At 37.8% G+C, this 6,733-nt stretch overlaps 1 long non-coding RNA gene across 1 annotated transcript; it reads left to right on the top strand.

The window, feature by feature from the left end:
- The first annotated feature begins 3,272 nt into the window (after positions 1–3,272).
- On the top strand, positions 3,273–4,837 carry LOC123470405. The gene is made up of 3 exons (XR_006644065.1): positions 3,273–3,611; positions 3,681–3,808; positions 3,882–4,837. It is a non-coding gene; the product is annotated as an uncharacterized LOC123470405 (long non-coding RNA).
- The last annotated feature ends 1,896 nt before the right edge of the window (positions 4,838–6,733 follow it).

Below are 6,733 nucleotides of genomic sequence, written 5' to 3'. Positions count from 1 at the left end.
GATTTCTTTAGTAGCTTTTTGTGTCTTTGTGCTTTTGTTTTACCTTCACTGAAGTCTAATTTAGTAGATTCTCAGAGTGTTTATATGTATACACCTGCTGGGTCTGTGTATTATGAATCTACGCGGGGACAAACATTTAAACATAAAAAAAAAGGTAAAACGAGGCTGAACTGTTGCTCTCTTTGACGTAATTAAACCTTGCTGACGATTTCGTATAGATGCCCATCTGCACATGCATAGCTAGCGCTGGCCCACCGAAAGAAAAAAAAATGGAAAACCTATTTCCTTGCTATGATTAATTCACTGGGTTCTAGCAGCAAAGAGACCGCCGTGTTCCATTACATGAATTTCTTGCAGCATATAAACCCTAAAGGTAACTCTTTTGCCCCGCTCTTAAAATTATTATGATTTTTTTTTTCAATCGTGTCTTCCGACTCCTCCTACAATCCACTTAAAGAGTCATTTTCTCGATTCAAATGCGTATGCGCTTTCTTTACTCTTATTGCCGGTCTTTGTCTCATTTCTTCCACCCACCGACTTACCAACCTGCCCCACAATCTGTAATGAATGAAAATAAAGGTGTCTCTGTGAGTGCGGGAACAACATTGTAGAGAAAGACAGTTACCGCCTCCCAACACCTTTAATTGAGCAGCCTGGTAGCAATCTGCTCTACGCCGCATGTTTTGTTTTGTTGTGCGCATCTAACAGCAGTTATACTGCAACTATGCACGAAAGATTACATGTAGATGCTTTCACTTTCATTTCCTCTTGAACCCCCTACATTTTCCTTGCACGCTGCATTCATCCATTCGTAGAAACTTGTTGCCTTTATTTTGTTTAATTACGTACGTACGGACAAATATAAGATCGGTAAAAAAAAAGGAAAGAAACCCAACAAACCTGTACCTATAGGATTGCTTTCGTTAAACTTTTGGTTAAAGGAGCTCATGCAGGATATTACCCGGTCAACACCTGGTGTCTTTTACTATAGTTCCGGTTGTCATGCTCACGATGCACAATGTTTAAACAAATGCCATATTTATATATTGTAAAGTTTGGTTTGAAGTCTTTTCCATAATTGAACAACGTGTTCTGTGTATATAGAGGAAAACAGCTTTTTAGACGAAGCTGCTGCGTGTACGTTACGTATATGGAAAATGACGGTGTTCAACAATCATGTGCGCGAAATCTATTAATTTTCAAAAGAAAAGAAAAAAAAAGCTAAATCTGCGTGAAAATTTGTACTGGTGTACAGCTCGGAGGGACTAATGCGTCGATTCAATAACTCCCCGCTCCTCATCAGGTGATATATTCGAATAGATGCGGTTTTTACACGTGGATGCACGATAGCTACATGTATTTTCTCTCGACTTCAATGCACGTTTGTGTGATTGCTCGAACTCCGCATTACGTCCGGCTAAATTGTTTTTCTTCATCATTTTTATTTTTTCGTTTTTTTTTCCGTTCGTGAATTCAGGTAAAGTAATGATTTCGCATCCGGAGCTTCTGATGTCTCAAGTTCTCAATATTGCATCGATCATTTAATGTTGATTAAACATTTTGAAACAACATTTTGTACATACTACAACTGTAACATTTTTAAAGGTATACAAATGGAATCGAAAAGGCTGGCGATTAATATCCATCTATACATATTATATCGCAATGGCAAACGGATCGCTAATATAGCTACATGGCTTTTAGTTATGTAAATGACGTCGAATGACGTTCGCTATGTCATTCTTTTATGTCACGCTCATTTCGAGGATGGAATCTTTGTTGCCTATGGCTCTCATATTATGCAAGGCGCATGCCGAGAAAATATTTATTTGTGTCATGGATATATCGTCTGAAATCGAATTTCTAAACAATGAATTCTCTTGCTCAGGTTCTCTTGAAAATCGAAATTTTTTTCAAAATTTATGGTGACTGTTATTGAATATTCCGTCAGCTGGGAGCTAGCTAGTGGCTGGAAACACCTGGCAGCCCGCCCCTGTAAAAAAGAAGAAAAGAAAAATCACAACGTAGTACATGCCGGGCGGGGCGCGTGTTTCAAACTGATTTATAAATGATAAGCCTCTGCATCCGTATACATTTAAAATGTATAACATATCATGTATGAATAGGAATTGGTTAGTTTAAAATTTGGTGAAGAAAAACTCGTTCTCTTTCGATGTAACTGCCGGTAAAACTAATATTTCTTTCTATTGTATATTCTTGGAGATCGCCCCAAAAACTATTTACGAAGTGCTACATCCCACGTCTTTCACAGTTTCTACAGGTTTCTACGTGATGGAGCGAAGCCGCTTCCCGCGCGCTCATATATATGAAGAGCTCAAAAGTTGTGATTGGCATAGACTTAATGGAGACCTCACAGGCAGTCAGGGAGCACATAGGGTCGTGTGATTGACAACACCTCTTCACATTCTTCGAGGTCTTGTTCCATTCTTTCCATTGTAGTAGCTGCTATCAGCCAAAGTACATCTGATGCGGTATCTCTCTTTCCAGCAGCACCACTGCGGTATGTACGAGCACTTTTCTTTTTCGACGACATCTTTGACATGCGCAGTCTACCACAGATGGAATATTGGGGCATACTTTTTTTTTGCTATGCTTATGTATAGTTGTAACCCCAAGTTTGATTTCTTTTGCATTGTGTTAGTTAAAAAGAGAATTATATTTGAGATTCTGATGTCTACACATTTTGAATCCATTACTGAAAAATTCTTGTTTGTCGTGTGATTTTTTGTGAAGGATGTGACATCATTACTGTTAGTTCCGAGTTGGGCGTACGTTCTGTTGCGGAGGAAAAGAACAAAAGACGACACGAATTTTTACTAGCCAAAATTTACATGTAGACTAGCTACACGTTATTATAGTTTTCCACGAAGTCTTCCAACAGATTTTCTCGTGTTCTTCGTCCTCTATCTTGTTCCTTTTTCAGCACACAAATCATGGATCCAAGAAGGGTGTTGACCAAACAGGACGACATTTTCAATTATTTATGTTTGCAGAGCATTTCCTTCAGCTCACATATATAGTTAGTGGCCGGAATAAACCAACTGAGGCGGGGCGTTTTTATCCGCATAACTTGGGCCTTGTCAAACATTTGTTCTGTTACATGTTTTGTCTATGTTAAACACTTCCCAATTGTTATAAGGATTAGAAAAAAAGTGTTTTTTTACAGATGCTTGCATTTTCAAAAAGAAGGAAAGTCTGCCACCTAGTGAGATTCATATACACTCGCTGGAAGATGCATAGGGAAACACAAGTTGAAAAGATGTCATGGATATTAGGTCTACCTCGGAACGTACAAATTATGTGTTTCCTAAGCTACTACCAGCCAAGTGTAGGCCTATTTTTCCTAAAGAGAATTTACTCAAAGGTTTGTTGCGTGATGTTTCTGTTAAATAGTGCTGGATGTAAAAAAAACAAAAAGAAAACACACAGGCCGTTTAATAAAACTTGAGTAAACTTATGTGTGTGTGCTTCATCTTTAAAGAAATAAACGACCCACCACCAAGCAACAAATTGGGCGTGAAGAAAGAAAAGTCCGAAGAAAGCAAAGGAGACAAACAACGGGGGAAAATGAAGAAAAATAATTCTTTGAAGTTAGTGCTGACGAAATACTTTCTAGCAAGTTTTTTGTTCCAGGAATAATGACCGATGCAACTTGTTAGCACAATAGAGTCGCTGTCGGACCACCGCAGATGATGGCCATCGTCTTATTATATTGAAGGCACAAGCAGGGAGAGCCAAGGAGGCCAATGCTACGCTAATTTGTGGACTTCGGCGAACTCATGAAAAGGTTTGTTGTAACCCATTCGATAGTCACGTTTGTTTGTAAAAATTTAAATTTGAGATGAGTCACCTTTTATTAGGGACCGGCCTAAGCAGTAAGGATGCGCTGTACACATCTTCACTGTTGGTTTGTAAATCTTTGCTCTTTTGTGTAATAGCCATTGGTGCATAAATAACAAGGGATAATGACACTGTTATTTAGTTCCTTAACAATTAGGTAACCTCCATAATTTTTATGCGCAAACTTATTGTCCTCCTTCCAATCTTATTCAATAATTTTCAACTAAACGATTATACCTGCCATCTGCCTGTCACCAAACAAGTTAGTATTACACACAATCCGGGTAACACTAACACCCGTGCAGTGAACGACACACGGTGTTCGCGATATTCCAAATGGCCAAAATGTTACAAACTTTTCGATCTGTGCTGTCGGCAACGCAGGGATTCTGAGGGGCGGTGCAGTGGACTTTGGGATTGTGATGAGTTTACCTGTGAAGGAAAAGCAGAATAGCGTTGGTTTTCAGGCGGATTGATGACGTGCGTCACCTACCATAGGAAGCGGGATAACATCTTTTAAAAAGATTTTCAGCCTATTTCTCGATAGGGATTCTATCTATAAAAAATCATCCTCATCATTCACAACCAACTTCTCATTTTTCGGTGACTTCTCGCGATAGATGGCGTTTCCATTTCGGGGGTACCTCAACTATTCTTTTATAGGTTTTTTTCACCTTCCATGCTACAACGGAAATTAGTGTCGTCCGGTAGAGCAAAGAATGTTGCAGTGTAACGTGAAGTTCCCATAATTTTAGACTGAACATTGAAGATGTGGGTAAAAATCTAGGCAGCCGAATAAAGTTTCGGTAGTTTTTTCTTCTTTACAATAGATGGCCTTACGAGTAAAACTATGGAAACAAGGCCGCGAAGGTGTTGTCTGCGAAGGTGGAAACAAGGGTGTTCGCGAAGTTTTCAATTGCCTTGGAGCAAGAAAGCTAAGAGTTTTAAAAACTATAAGCATCACCTTAAAAAGAACTTTCGTATCGTATTATGGTTTTTTTACAAATCGAAATCATGTATTTTTTACTAAATATAAAATATTGAAAAAAATTAAAAAGTGGGAAGCCTATAGCCTTCCTATTTTCGTCAAAATCTGCAAAAATCGACATATCTTAGAATTCAATAAAAACACACACGTTATACTCAAAATTCAACGCTGATTTCGGCTGGAATATTGGTTTCCCCGTTAATTATGTCATTTTTTAATAAAACGCATGAAATAATGTACTTATTTTTTTTACCGGTTTGTACCGGTTTGTACCGGTATACACACATACCTCCGATTAGAATTTGCAGTCTTAATTTACTTTTGAATTTCCACTTTTATTACTCAAACGGCTGTTTCTAGTTATAACCGCTACCAAGTTTAAACAAACATCGTGAAAGAAAAATTGGTAAAATTTCATTTAAGTAATCCCTTTTGGCAATCAAATTAAACGATCGCAAACAATAATCGCAAAGTATTATTGCCGGATTTGTTACATATTCCATGAATTTAGCGGTTTCCTTCCACGATATACCCTACCCTGCGGCAATATTCACGATGATTTCCAATCCGTGCTCCACGTTCCAAGTACACGATATAGACTACACGGTCCCCAGAAATCAACCAAATGTACAAAACATTAATTTCGGGACTCCCCTAAATGTTTGACGAATCGTGAACGCTGCAACCACCATCTGTTGGCAGAGGTATCGCTAAGTACCGTATCTAGGGTGGTGATATCATCCATAGAATCCCATTAAGAAATTTGGTCGGCTACAAATACGTTCCATTGATGCAGCTCTTCAAAAACAATTTTTTTGTATAAAATTCAACCAGGAAGGTTTTACGAATGTTTTTCATAGAGCGCAGAGTAGGCTAATTTGTGGTCGTTATACAATAATGGCTATAACTTAAACCGGCTTGTTTAAAAGTAAAATTCGTTAGCCTAAATAAAAGGCAGGTTACAAAAAAGGGAGAAATATTGCGTGAAAAAAACTCTTTATAAGTTTCTATTAGTGAATTCATGCACATAGTTCTCTGGCTAGCGCATTAGGATTTCGGATTACAAAAAAAACTATACCTATTACCTATAGTGTAATAACCAACAACGCACAAGACCAGGTTTTTCTTGCTACTCTATATTGATTATCAACTTGAACACTCTTTTATTGACCCGACATAAGTATAGTTACTAGCTGGTACAGCTCTAGCGATATCATTAAAGCCTTTAGCATTTGGGAAGCTCATTGAATGCCGTGTTGACTGGTTTCTGTATGTAATTTTTTATGTGCACAGTTATTGCATTTTTAGCACTTATATCGCAGACTAGACAGAATCCACCTAGAAATTAATTTATTAATTTTCAACAACGTCATGAAGTGTGGCAGAGTCACTTACATAAAAAAATAGAACATATCACTTACCATTGCCAACTGTATAGCTACGTATACATCCTGGCCCTAAATTGAATAAAATTATGACTTTCTTCATCATTAAAATATAATCATGGTTGCTTGCCAACACAGCATTTTTTGGCATGTCGGTATCTTCCAACCCTTTGAATTTCGTTTTTCCCTTTCGTTGCGTAAAAAGTTATGCTTCAGTAAACAAATCAAAATACATAGACTAGGTCTACATCACTTCTGTAGGATACATTCCGTATCCTATCTCGAAAAAAGAAATACTTATTAAATTTACAAATAAAATAGTTTCAATGAAACGGGATACCTATACTTATTCTGTTCGCTTAAAGCAGCGTAACCAATTGAACATTTTTCGTCGTCTAATACACCCATGAATGGATGCTTTATTAGTTTTTAACCATCAGCAGACCGAGGAATTGTCCGTACGGTGACGGACGGTGGATTTTATAGAAATGCCCATTGC

Source organism: Daphnia magna, linkage group LG3 (genome assembly GCF_020631705.1).
Source record: "Daphnia magna isolate NIES linkage group LG3, ASM2063170v1.1, whole genome shotgun sequence".
In the NCBI taxonomy this organism is placed as follows: Eukaryota; Metazoa; Arthropoda; class Branchiopoda; order Diplostraca; family Daphniidae; genus Daphnia; species Daphnia magna.
This window is presented reverse-complemented; position numbering and strand designations above follow the sequence as displayed.